Source organism: Dermacentor silvarum, chromosome 1, assembly GCF_013339745.2.
Source record: "Dermacentor silvarum isolate Dsil-2018 chromosome 1, BIME_Dsil_1.4, whole genome shotgun sequence".
NCBI classification, from domain to species: Eukaryota; Metazoa; Arthropoda; class Arachnida; order Ixodida; family Ixodidae; genus Dermacentor; species Dermacentor silvarum.
Window position 1 is genome coordinate 35,463,748 of NC_051154.1, and position 14,409 is coordinate 35,478,156.

General features: G+C 44.6%; 1 protein-coding gene across 1 annotated transcript in view; it reads left to right on the plus strand.

The window, feature by feature from the left end:
• The first annotated feature begins 5,646 nt into the window (after positions 1–5,646).
• The window catches only part of LOC119460171 (zwei Ig domain protein zig-2-like), a 123,033-nt gene continuing 114,270 nt past the window's right edge, over positions 5,647–14,409 (plus strand). Inside the window, exon 1 of the mRNA XM_037721402.2 lies at positions 5,647–5,757. The gene's annotated coding sequence lies outside the window, so the exon portion shown is untranslated. The remainder of the gene's footprint in view (positions 5,758–14,409) is intronic.

The following is a 14,409-nucleotide window of genomic DNA, read 5'->3' on the forward strand; positions in this document are numbered from 1 at the left end:
AGTGGTCCTTGTGACATCTCTGTGACGGGTGTGCGGAGTGTGTGACTGTGACTTGGCCGATCATGAGTTTTTATTGCTAATGTTAAAGGAGGGAAGATGTATCGTATGTATATAGTTGTATAGAGCTGCCATTCACCAATCTCGGCTAGTAACCCTGGTGGGCTGCGAGCCCTGAGGTGTAACGACCCGTAGGGTAACACGGATCTGACTCGCTTTGCGCTTTGTTTGGAGTTCTATGTGTAGTTCTCGCAATCGAAAAGCGTTCGACACGTACTTAGAGAATTATGCCTTACCACATGTAACACAGGTCATGGAAAGTGGGGGCTTTTTGTCCGACAAACCGCACCGAAGGCGGGTGGACCCGGTGACTATACGCCAGACTACGCCGAACAGTGCGTGGTCCCCAAGCGTCGACACCACCGTTATTATTGCGTGTTCAGTTATCATGAGGGTCATGTGCCTGACATGCTGGAGTTTTTAGCACACCGCGCCAAGACTTTGTGACGATCGACGAGATTGGCTGGGTAGTATACAAGTGGCAGCTCTCCGCTATAAGTTATGCTCTCATCGGGCTGTATACAGCCGGTTTCGCTTGCTTTGTTTGTGTGTTCAAGCTCAATTTCTTATTTTCTTTTGGTGTTCAGCTACCAGAAAATATAGCTGCGTTCGCTGAGAGTAGCCTGTGGACCATCCAGTCGAGGCTGCGCCCAGTTCTAGCTTAACCATGCAAAAATGCAGCTGTCTCTAAAACTGCGGATGCTTTTTTTTTTATTAGAGAACTGCCACGCACAGAAATTTGCAAGACTTAAAGTAATTTATGATGGTGAAGTGGCCCACGCAATGAAGCGAAAATTCACAGAGTGGTTGAAACTGTTTCAGGACACGTTGCTGAGAGGACAGTGAAATAAAATCAATAGACTTAGGTGGAACAGAGAGTCAATTACAGCACGCAGTTAGGGGACTGTACATATAAAAAAAAATCAGGGTAGCTTGCACTAATGGCGCGAGGCTAAAGACACAGCGGAGCTGATCAGTTCCTAGCTGGTCCTGGCTATACGAAGTGATGCTAAGCTATACGAAGTAATGCGAAGTGATGCTAAGTTATACGTAATGCCAAGTGATGATAAGTTTTACAAAGTGATGCTAAATTATACGAATTAATGCCAAGTTTTACGTAGTGATGCAAAGTGATGCAAGGCAAATGCCAAGCTGCACCGCTACAGAAATCACACAGTCGATTGCGATAGCAAATAGTAGACAACTATACGAAGTAAGGATATTAGTTTTGTGGGCCGTATAAACTTGCAAAAATTCGCTTACGAACTAAATTAACAAGCACGGTGTCACGGGCGCGCAGGTAAACATGAACACATCTCGCTCGATGACCGCGGAAACTCGGCGTCAAAACGCTGGAGTGAGAAAGCGCGGCGAGAGCGAATTGGAGTGAGGAAGTGAAGCGAGAGCGAATTGACCTTGAAGCTGGAAAGTTGACTGACCTGAAATTTTTGAGGCAATAGCGAGTGCAGTAATTGAATATAAGTTATGAAGGATGGTTCTGATTATTCTCGATCGAGATTTTGCTTAACCCGTTATCGGATGGGCAACATACATACATACATACATACATACATACATACATACATACATACATACATACATACACACATACACACACACATACATACACACGTACACACACACACACACACCCATACGTATACCCACAAGCGCGCGTGCGCCTAGGAACTCAGGCGATCTAAGGATATCGCCTGCGAGAAAACTTTCAGACTAATAGTTCTTTCCTGGTAAGAACGGAGGAATGGAGTTATTTTGTAGGTAATAGCGGAGGTGGAAGATAGCATATGTCATCAAGTGCTAGCTCAACCACTTCATTTTCTTCCCATTCTCACGAAAATAAGCAGTGCCGTCGCGATCAATGTCAGTCCTCTTATGATAAGTGAGTGATGTAATCCAGTGCAGAACTGGTCGCGTGAGTATACCTGAACCTGAGCATGAAGGAGCGTTATCCTGGCCTCGGCGAAGCTAGCTGTGACAGTAATCGCGGCAAGAAGCCATTCAGTGCGTATGTACACGCTTTGAATGGGATCTCTTTTCATCCACTGCTGGCGGCAAACATCTGCGTTTCCTTTTACATCCTAAGCCAGGATCTATTTCTAGTAAGTCCGAATCGCGGTTCCTCTTCTCTGTGAGATGAGCCGTGCGGGTCTTCTCACGAACAGGAGAAAGAATACCTCGGAAATGTGCACCTTTCGCAGAAATGTCTCCTTAAGGCTCATCCCCCTTCCGTGTGACACCCCGAATGCGTGCGACAAAAAACGGATAAGTAATTAACTCCTCGTATAACAATATGCTTGTTTAGATTAAGCGAATAACTTAATACGCTGCACACACACACACACACACACACACACACACACACACACACACACACACACACACACACACACACACACACACACACACACACACACACACACACACACACACACACACACACACACACACACACACACACACACACACACACACACCAGTCTTTCACATGCAAAGCAGAGAAAGGTGGTCAAGTGAGAGAGAGAGAATAACAGAGGTATAATTGATTGTCTTCGTCGCTGAATTTCAATTCGAGATATTAAGACGGCATGCGGTTGAAAACAAAAGGGATCATGGCGCAGGAAGGGACTGTGTTCCCATATTTGTAAGCTGAATACATTAGCGGTCGCCTCGCTAAATCTACGGAACGGGAAGAAAAGAGGTACTAAATTTAAGAGATATGAGAAAATTTGTGGTTGGTATGCGCTCGCCATAAATAAGTAATCAACGTCGAGTCTTGAACGCGACTGTATTTCTATACGAGAAGAAAGGGAACCGAGGGGCCAGATTTTTATTAATCATAAGTAGCCAACAAACAATGACACCAAGGACAACATAGGGAAAATTACTTGTACTTACTAATTGTATTAAAGAAAATGTATATTAATGGAAATGAAAATGGAGGAAAGAACAACTGGCCGCAGGTGGGGAACGAACCCACGTCTTCGCATTACGCGTGCTATGCTCTCACCATTGAGCTACCGCGGCGCCACTTTCCGATCCACTTTCTGGGGTATTTACCTTTTACAACTAGAACTAAACCTGGGAGCGTTAGCCAGCGCCACCACTCACAAACCTAGGCGGCGGATGTGGAACATCCTTTCTGCCGCAGGCGTCACGAGTACGTGATCTTTTTGGGTGAAGGCAACTGGTCAATAAACCCTCATTTGCTACCTGAGGGGCATCAATGCTGCCGGATTCGAGCCCTCGTTATGTAATGAACGAGAAGAAAGGGAACCGAAGGGCCCGATTTTTATTAATCATATCATAAGTAGCCAACAAAGAATGACACCAAGGATAACATAGGGGAAATTACTTGTACTTACAAATTGAATTAAAGACATGATAAATTAATGGAAATGAAATTGGATGAAAGAACAAGTGGCCGCAGGTGGGGAACGAAGCCACGTCTTCGCATTACGCGTGCGATGTTCTTGCCAATTGAACTACCGCGGCGCCGTTATTCATCTACTTTCTGGGGTATTTATGTTTTACAACTAGAACTAAACCTGGGAGTGTTCTGGTTGCCCATTCTGGCTGCTTCCCGCTTCTGATGCCACTCCTGTGCAAAAAAGTAGCACGTTTAATAATTTCTGTCGTACTCAAGTAACATTCTCTAACCAAGTTTCCTTAAATTAAGCACATTAAGCCAATAATTTTAGGTTTTATTTGATTCTTTAACGACACAGAAATATAAGGGAACTAGCCATGGACGATGGTAGTCTCATCTTCCCTCTCTTTTCAGGAGATCAGCGCTGTGAAAGTGGTGAAATCACCAATAGCTGCGTCTACCTCCGTTTGGGCTGCCGCCCTACGGAAATATTTCTCCTCGATTTGCTTTAGCTCTATTGGATCTCTGCTGCCGGGGATGATTGCAATCATATTTAGTGAGTGAGATAGAGAGAGGCTCTTTAATGAATCCCGGGAAGGGAAGCCGGGTGCTTGCTCTCGCATTTTTTTTTTTTTTTTGATATGGTAAGCTTATCTGTTCGTGCCTCCATTCGTCTCTTCGCTTAGTAAATTCGCAAATAGGCTGAAAAGTCAGACTCAGTGAAGTTTATATGTTTCACTAGAACAGCGAAAACCAGCCCAGATTCTGTTGCCATCGCTACTACAGCGCAAGAGGCCGTGTGCACCGGCGGCTGTCGTCCAATGGCTATGGCGTTTCGCTGCTGAGCACGAGGTAGCGGGTTCGTGCCTGGCCGCGGCGGCCGTATTTCGATGGGGGCGAAATGCAAAAAAAAAAAAAAAAAAAACACTCATGTACTTAGATTTAGGTTCAGGTTAAAGAACCCCAGGTGGTCAGAATTAATATGGAGTACCCCACTACGGGGGCATGCCTCGTAATGATATCGTGGTTCTGGCACGTAAAACCCCGGATTAAACATTCTTAAGACGCCGTGTGATCACAGACGACAACTTTCTAACTATTTTATGTTACTTTTTTTTTAGCAACATGAGTCACTTTCCGCGATATGCATGGATATTTCAACTGCATGGAACATGTTTAATCGCATAAAGCTAGCTTTTAAATCAAATTGTGTTGGTATATGTTTTCATTGGTTTGGGCTACTTTGGAGACACCACGCCGTTTATTTCGACTTCGTTTGAGCGGGCTGTTCACTTATTGGCCTGGATTCAAGCGGCTGACCCTGGGCAAATGTGCTTTTACCTATTAGTAACCGATTTTTATTTTGTCCATCGCAAATCATTTTTAACTTCATTCAATTCCTTACGTCCTCAAACAACTTCTTTCCAAGGACGCTCTAACTCCTTTTCTTTTCATCGCGGCACTTCGGAGAAAATAAATAAGCCGTCTGCTGGAAGCTGTTTTCAGAGGTCGCTGACTTTCGCAAGAAAAAAAGAGAATATTCTTACCTGAGCTATACCACGGACTTTAACGGACACCATGTAGGGAAATACTGAATTGATTGCAAATATTTACGTGATTTTCTCCCCCTACGTTCTGCTGTGGTCATGCTCGTTCCTAGCACACATCCGAAACGCACACCAGAAAGCGTTTGCCACTGAGTTACATCACTATGCTCTTCTCGCTTTTGATTTTCGTAAAAGTCTCCGTACTTCTGTACTTTACACGTTACCCTACCCGGAGAATAAAATTACACGCTAACGATTGCGCGCTGTAGTTTCTCGATCTCGAGCCGTATACGTCGGGAAACTGCAGCACTATCCGACATGTGCGCGCACACATAGCGGCGTCATCCTCCCGTGTACGAGCCCGAGGTTCCCACACATCCATTCAGGTGCGGTCGCTCGTGTTGGACTGGCGCCTCGACGTTCCCTCGAATCGTTCGCTCTCGGAGCAGGAGGCCACGAGCGTTCCCCTCGCAAAAGCGCGCGAGCGCGCGGGAAGGACGGGTTGCCGCGGCGTGGATCTGCGCCTGCGCCGTCGCTCGGGGCGATGGGGCGGGAAAGCGAAACCGGCCGTCAGCCCCTCCCCGGCGGACAGGGACCGCCGGGCCTCTATAAGAAGAGGCCCGGATCCGCTCGCCAGGCCACAACAGCCTGACCCGGGCCCGGACCCAGACGCCTCGGCCGACACATCGTGTACTTGCCCCTTCCACCCCGCCACTCGACCCCCTGGCCGACGAGCCGACGCGGCCCGTCACCGTCACCCAAAAGGTACGGCGTTCATCTGCCTCGACACTTTGGCCTGTTTGTTTGTCTCGTGTGCGCGCTAATGACGGGTTGCTTGTGGATGAGCCACTAAATGGAAATGCTTACATTGTGCTCGCTCGCGTCATAGCAGTTCAGCTATGACGCTCCCTGTGTATGACAACTCCGATAGTACACGACCTGCAACCTGTCGTTCCTATTTGCATCATTGACCGTCGGCGAAGCCCACATGTCTGAGAAGTCTTAGTCAGTGGCCGGTATCCTTGCTATTCTCTTGTTAACTACTGCGACTGTTCAGTGCTCGTATCTTTGGAACCATTTTCGTAAACAAACGGTTTTTGTGAATACGGGCCCACTCTCCTCGGAGCTCCACGGCGTAAACGTAGATGACAATGCCAGTTTAAAAGAACGCGTCGTTGGGGTAGTTGGTTCCCGTTTGCACGTTTCAATAAGCGCGCACATTGAAGGAAGACGAAGCGCCTTTACTGTGTCTCTCTTTTCGTCTTCGTTCAAAGTATGCGATTATTTAAACATGAAAACAATGCGAGCGTTGAGCGAGGATATACGTACACCTCTCCTAAGTTGTTCTTACTCTCTAAATGCCAGCATGGTACAGCAAATATAAGTATTTCATCTACTACCTTCCGCCTTTTCTTATCTTGTCTCACATCCAGAGATGGTGATCTTGATGATGATGGCATCGAATACAGATTTTTTCGTGCTTCGCAAAACAAACAAAGAACGAAAAGGCAAGCACGTGTCCTAGGTATGATTTGACGAGGAACTTAATACCGATAGAATTTTTGTGGCGCCTTACCCTGTGTACCGAAAAAGGAACGCGGACGCGTTGGCTTACCACGTGTCAACTTTAGTCGGCGTCCCTTTTTCTTCGGTTTCGTGGCATCGAAACATTCCTACAGAAGCCAAGAAGGGGATTTTTTTTTTTGCCATACGAGTACCTCAGAACTATGTGACAATTCGTATTTCTTTCGTTCAGTGATTTTCTTGCCGAGCAAAGTCCATTCTGCACACAATTGCGTACATCGTATGACTAGTTCTTGTTGCAGCTGTCGCGTGATGCACAGAAGCCAAAGGGCAAAACCACCGCTTATTTACCAACCGTGAACAGCGTATCGAGAAAGCATGACGCGGCATTGACATTCGTCGTGCATTCAGCCGAATACTCTCGTGTAAAGCGCTTCGTGTACCTTACGGTCGCGAGGCAACAGGGATTTTTCAAGAGTGCATGGATTCCGAAGTCGCGCTCGGCCTTTTCAGTTCTTCACGCAAAACCGGGCATACACACGGAGAACTGGGCGAGATCTTTTTTTCTCCAGGTTTGGGAAAACGAAATCCCAATCTATACATGTACTTCCCACATTATCATGAACGTCAACAAAGTTTTCATTTTTGTGCTTGGTTCTCGCCATCACCTCGCTCGCCAACATGCGCATGTCGATCGCTGCTTTGTGTTTTATACGGCGCTACGCCATTGCGAAAAACTTAAATGCTGGCCCGGTGTACAGAAACTGCATTGCTCTACCAGTCTACATGGGCTTCCTGGTCCTGTTGAATACTCGCTCAAACAGAAGGAATGAAAGAAAGAAAGAGAAAAAGAAAGAAAGAGAAAAAGAAAGAAAGAAAGAGAAACTCTCTGTTGTACTAATGGCATGACGTACAAAGCAAGTGAGAAGAACACTGCATGAAACATTTATCACCGCATACTGGAGTATATCGATCAACTGGTGTCAACCTCGTATACATACAGAAATGTGTCCTTACAGCTCTAAACCCGCACTCGATACCGAGAACACTGTTGTCAAATCAATACCATGTGGGTATAATGATCGAATCGACTTGTATTGCTTCATGTGAATGCTTAAGTTTCACTCTGCGTGACTAGTCCTTTCTATGATTTTATTTTTGCATAAACATACAATATCATCGGCTCTCACGGACGGCTCTGAACAACTGTATCTTACAGCAAAGTATGCACTTATAGCTCCCGAATATTTGACTGTGTTTACGATGCCTGCAGTAGCAATGGTCGATGTTGTGTTTTGGTTGTTTGTAAAGATTAGACTTACGCAAATGAAAGTCTAGTGGTAGAACGTGACAGCTTCACCTTGTGGTCGTAACATCCAGCTGCCTTATCGGACACCATTGGCTAACCGAGAAAAAGAGAAAGGAGTAAAAAGAAAAACTATTCAGCATAGTTTCAAGATAATCATATTGCTGTCGTGTTGGTTTTGTTCCTGATTTCGTCTTCTTCCGGACGAAGATGCTAGACTAGCGTGACTTTCTCGATTAAATTTTTTACGTGCCAAAACCACGATCTGATTATTAGGCACGCCGTACTGGGGGACGCCGGAATAATTTTCACCACCTGGCGTTCTTTAACGTGCACCCAATGCACGGACGTTCTTGCATTTCGCCCACATCGAAATGCGGCCTCCGTGGCCAGGATTTGATACCGCGACCTCGTGCTTAGCAGCGCAACGCCCTCGCCACTAAGCAACACCGGCGGGTCTTTGACGATTGCACGCGCCGATAAAGAGTCGTGCGCAACTTCGATTCAATCACGCCAACCAGCGTTCGGGTCCTGTTTCCAGCACGTCTTTTGTTTTTGATGCGAAATCATGAAATGGCCCATTGAGCGAAAAAGCCGGCGGTGTCTGTAGCAGCGATGCGACACCTAAATTCCGATTGGCTGCGACGCCACGTAACGAACGCGCCTCGACGGAGCAGAGTGGGCGAATCGGAACACCTGCTGTCGCGCTAGCGCGCCAGGTGTTTCGTGAGGGGAGAGGGCATCGTCACGACGCCACGTGACCAGCGCGCCTCGACGGAGCAGATACGGTGACGCGACGCCGCGGGGCGAGACGGGTTGTCGTCGGCGAGGCAGTCGCGTAACGCGCTTCCTCGGTCTCTCGTCGCGCAGGACGTCGGTGGCATGCGGCGTCGGTACTGCAGGCTGCTGCTGCTTGCTGGCTCGGGCAGCACTTACCGCTATAGTGAATTACTCGCAGCGCAGAACTCAAAGGACCGCTCAGCGGCGTTCAATTGGACATTAATGTTTTGCAATCACAGCTCATAAGGTGCTTAGGTCTCCTCGGAATTTTAAATGGACGTAGTTAAGAATGGACGGCACACAGCGCAATCGAAGGCCTTGTGCATAAGTGTCATCACATAAAAAAATGAGATTAGAAAAAAAAACGTATGCTTTATATTTATCTTCGCTGGCGTGTGAATTATGCATGACGTTTAAATTATTCCATTCCATTTTATTTTCCTTCGTCAAAAAGGAGGGGACGGGACTAAAAGTCGCAGCAGCGACTTCACAGAGGTCCTGACTCCCTATTACATGGCAGTACAGCTGTTCCGGAGAACGAACATCGTTCATAGATAACAAATACTTTGGACACTGATCACAGGCAATATGCATACAAGAACATGGTTTTACATTGCATAGACAAATATAAAACAAAAATAACCTGCATTCGAATAATACAGTAGGAAAACACTGCTATTCTAGGACATTTTGTCCCGACAAAAACACTTAATGGCTGTAGTAGAAGCGCACAGAGGATCAAAATCCTCCTTGAATAGTTTGTTTATTAGTACAGGCACCGTGTAGCGCAATAATTGTGTATAACGGTATACTATGGAGGTGGGCACAGCCCATGGTTCTTTGAACCTCGTATTCCTTATACACGGATTTTCTTTCAATTTCGCTAACGAGAGAGAATAGTTTTCGTTATAACGGAGGAAGCATTTGTATATCATCGTTATTCTGTAGTCAAATAAACAAAACACTGTTAAAATATCATATTTAAGAAAAAGTTTAGATGTAGGGTAAAGAGGTAAGGGACATTTGCTATACACCGGACAGCTCTCTTCTGAAACATATGCAGCTTTTTTAGGTTTGTAACGACAGTCGTGCACCACACAATACTACAATACTCTAGAAGTGAGGAGACAAGTGAATTATACAGCAGAATTTTAACTTTGACAGGAAGTATGTGCCTCAGCCTTGATATAATGCCGACAGCGCTAGAAACTTTAGATTGAATGTGCTCAGTATGCTCATTCCAAGTTAAATGTTCAGAAAAGATAACTCCAAGAATTTTTACGGAGCTTACAAAATTTATAACGTCACTGCCTAAGCGAATGTTAATTGGCTGTGCTAATTTTTTTCCCATTAGGTCGGTATAATATCGCCTTTGTTTTTCCGGAGTTTATTATTAGGCGATTCATGTCTGCCCAAGACTTTAAGCTTTTGAGAACCTCATTGGTTGTTTGCTCTAATTTACCTTCTACTGTTCCTGAAATAAATACTGTAGTATCATCGGCGTACGCGACAAACTGTACATTATCTGTGATGTGTACAATGTCATTTACGTATATACAGAACAACAATGGTCCTAATACGCTCCCTTGGGGGACTCCTTTTCTAACAGGCTGCATGGAAGATTTCGCAGTGCCCATATCTACGAACTGTGTTCTGTGTGTAAGGTATGACTCGAGGAGCGCATGAGCTCTTCCACGGACACCGTATTTCTGGAGTTTTGAAAGAAGAATGGTGTGATCAATAAGGTCAAATGCTTTTGAAAAGTTAACGTACACACCTATTATGATTTCCCTGCTATTGAACGCTTCTAGGATAATTTCTTTTTGCGTATAGCTAGTGCCGTTTCCGTGGAACGACGCTTTCTGAAACCGTGCTGAAATTTTTGCAGAAGGTTATATTTATTAAAGTACGATATAATTCGAGAGTGCATTATTTTCTCTATAACTTTTGAGAATACCGGCAGGACTGATATAGGACGGTAATTATTTAAATTGTTCTTGTCACCGTTCTTATATATTGGCACCACGCGTGCAATCTGCATCATTTTAGGAAAAACACCGCCTGACAAAATGATGTTGTAAATATGGGTGATGACTGGGGTTATAATGTCAAGGACATATTTTACGGGGCCTGTTTGAATCCCATCTGCGTCTTTTGTTTTGCTATTCTTCATTGAACGAAGATAAGAAAAAACTTCTGCGCAACTAGCTGGTGCAAAGAAAAGTGAACCCGGGCTACTGTTCCCAATAAAATGTTCACCAGGAACAGGATTTTGAACACTTTGGTCATTGCTGTCATTTGACTGGTGCGCAAAGGACGCTGTTAAAGGTATCCGCGAGCGATTGCCCTGATAGCTGTATACCTTCATTCAAGATCCTATCCGAGATAGCTGGCACTCTGGTTGGATAAATAAGCGCGTTTAGTTTGCGCCATAGGACCTCCGATATTTGCGTATTTTTCTCACAGAATAAATTGATGTAATACGAATCTTTTGCCTCTTTTAACATAGACGTAAGCATATTTCTATGTGCTTTGAATTCTGCTAACAGCACTGGGTCCCTGGTTTTGTCAAATCTTGCGTACAAGGCGTTTTTATGCTGTATCATTTCTAACAATCTGCGAGTGATCCAAGGCTTGCGTGTCTTTTTAGGCTTATTTCTTTTCTTAAATGAGAAGTTGGCGTTATATAGGCTTTTAAAAATGTTGATGAAACTACAGTACGCAACGTCGCTATCCTCTGATTCGTTGACAACACTCCAAGTTTCTTGACCAATAACTTGCCGAAAGGATTCGAGCTGCCGTGGCGTTATTACCTGAACATTACGCGTGTTTGAAACATTTTGCCTTGGAAGATGATCTTTTGCTACTAGCATGAATGTGTAGTTCCAAAATTATGTAGTCCCAAAGTTCACAAAACCCAAAATTTTGCTGAGGTTCTTCGAAGTTCTTCACTAGTAGTCACCCTCGCAAACGCATCTTTCACGAACTAGGAACCAATGTCCCTCATGAGTGCAATAGCAGAAACACATCGTACGCAAATTGCCTTTTGCCTATATTAATTTTCCGAATCTTTGAACTTTCTTTTTATCTCATAACTTTTTTATTACTACTCAAAGGAATATAGTAGTCACCATTATAATGATTGATTAAGTGCATGGCAGTTCATTCGGAAATTTACAAAAACGTCTAGGGCCAAAGGGACTAACGGCATGTGGCATTGCCTAATGACGCCCCGCCGGGCTCCTTATACGCCATCGAACAATCAAAATAAACAGTACGATTTTCGGACATAACAATTCGAGGCAGCTACCTCCGAGTTAATTACTAGTGACCGACAATAAGATCACAAATCGTAAATCATTAGCAAAATGTGATTATATGGGAACATGCAGCATAAGATGGTTTCTAAATAGCTTTTTTAAAAAATTTCATTGCAATAAATAAAAAGAAAGTGCAGCATCACGTCGATGCCTCCCAGATAACAAGTGAATGTTGCTCTTTAAGCCGTGACGCGCGCGACGCGCGAAGGCAGAGAGGATGCACATTTCAATGAGGGCCACGGGTGACGCTCAGGGCGCACGTTATTTTTTTCCCCCGAGGATGTGATTTTAAAGAACGCTAACGATAACTATTAGGTTAGGCTGTATTAGCAAGCTACTCTTCTACACTAGTAAAAAGGCCACTAGATGTCGCCGTGAAAAAAGGCTTTACAAGCCCGAGAAGACACAAAAAACAAAACATGGGTGCGGACTCTGCACCGAAGTTTCCGCACCAGCTCACCGTGACGTCATGCATTTTGTTTGACGTTTTATTTTCCAATTAATTGTTTGTTTAGAGAACTTTTGAGAAACTTAAAAGAACGTTTGCTGCGCAAAAATGGCAGACTCACACGAGCAACATACTGTGAAATCCGTGCCGTTACACTGACTTGCCAGTGCAAATGCCAGTGCTGAGGTCCGGCGCGAAATTATATATATATATATATATATATATATATATATATATATATAAAGAAAACAACAACAACAAAAGAAAGCTTGGACATCAATTTCTTTAGTAATAATGAACTCTCTGCCACCTAATGAATGAAAATGGGGCCTTGAAAGGATACTTCAAAGGATGCTTCGTGATTGTAATCTGTTTCAGTGTTCTTCGTTAGTGTCCCTTCAACGCACCCTCCTGTCCCTGCGTTTGACTTCACAGCTGATAACACTAGCACTAGCCTTGACCTTATGCGACGCTATAGGGCCTCATAAATGGCGCCGCAATGCTTTCTCGGCTCACCACTCTCCTTCCTTAAAGTTGCCTCCCATCTCCTAAATAATGTTATTTCGGAGCTATCCACAACGCTGTCTCTGCGATGCTTTGAGATGTTAAACCCCCTAAACAGCTCAAACGTTTCTGGTGCTCTGACATAAAATAGCTATGTACGTAGCTTACGTGACACGCATACCGTTTTAAGGATAAAATTCGTGTACTTTTCCCCCAATGCATAGCCATTGAAACGACAAGAACAATCTCTATACGTGCATGGAACTGTTCGGTAACGGTAGTTTTCACCTCTTGTTCCCGCAAAAAGCTGTTGACGCAGAATCGCTCAAAAGTCGAAATTCGTGCCAAGCTATGCGACATACACGAGTCATCGCACATCACTATGACAGTCCTCCTATATCGTGGTTGAACGCAACGCCACAAGGTCGCGTTACTGGCTCCATCGGCTTAGAGTTACTGTATATGGCTCGTAAATTGAGCTTTTGGTAGCATATACAGTAGCCCTATATCGGCAATGCGTGGACATTGCAGTTCTACAGGCCGAAAGCAATGCGTAATCGTCAAGGGTTTGCTTCTTGTGCCGACTTCTATTGCCGCACAGCTACGCAGCACAGCTACTGCACAGCACAACGGACTGCCGACGGTGCGCCGCGTTGCGGTTACTTGGGCGGCATGGTAAGTTATCCCATAAAAGCCTCATGACCAGGGAAGTGTTGTCGAATTAGTCTGATGCAACCGTTATCCATAAAACTTTGTGATATATCTGCAAATAATCAATCAATCAATCAATCAATTAATCAACTGGTTAACATGCCCAGGAACAACCTGGTGATCTTGGTACTGGCGTACGTGAGAAATGGCATAATATACATACACGGATATACATACATCAACAAACGGAATAAAAAGGTGCACACTCTATACAATTACGGTTTACAATATATAACATAATATAACACAACATAACACAACATATAACATAAATTTACATAACATAACTTTACAATGTATTACACATGACCCATACAAAATAAAAACATTGATATTTCTGGAACTCTGGACATCAAGCACAGTTAGCACACGGTAACTGTCACGTGGAACAAGGCGGACACATACGTACCAACAAACAAGAGTAAAGAGTTCAAATGCCATACGGCCCACCACATAACGTACAAAAAGAACATCGACATTTCTGGAAATAAACCATGAAATGGACACGAGTGCTACTTGTAAAGTGGGCAAATGTCTGTGGAACATGTCAATTACGTGTGAGTGCTCGTTGTAGGCGCGGCGAATCCTGACCGAGGGATTCTTTGAGCGGTCAGAAGCAAATACATGAAAACGTCTAGAAACCCTGGGTATTTTTCGCGGAATTCTTATACTAACGTTATCCTATATTTGTGTACAAACAACGAGACCACTTACAAGCTTGAATAAGAACGTTAAGTCAGCTTTGGTGTGTCTGCAGTAGAGCACTGCACGGGCCGATTTTTCCAGCCCGGGCCCGTTTTTACGTTGGGCTGCCCGCCCGAGCC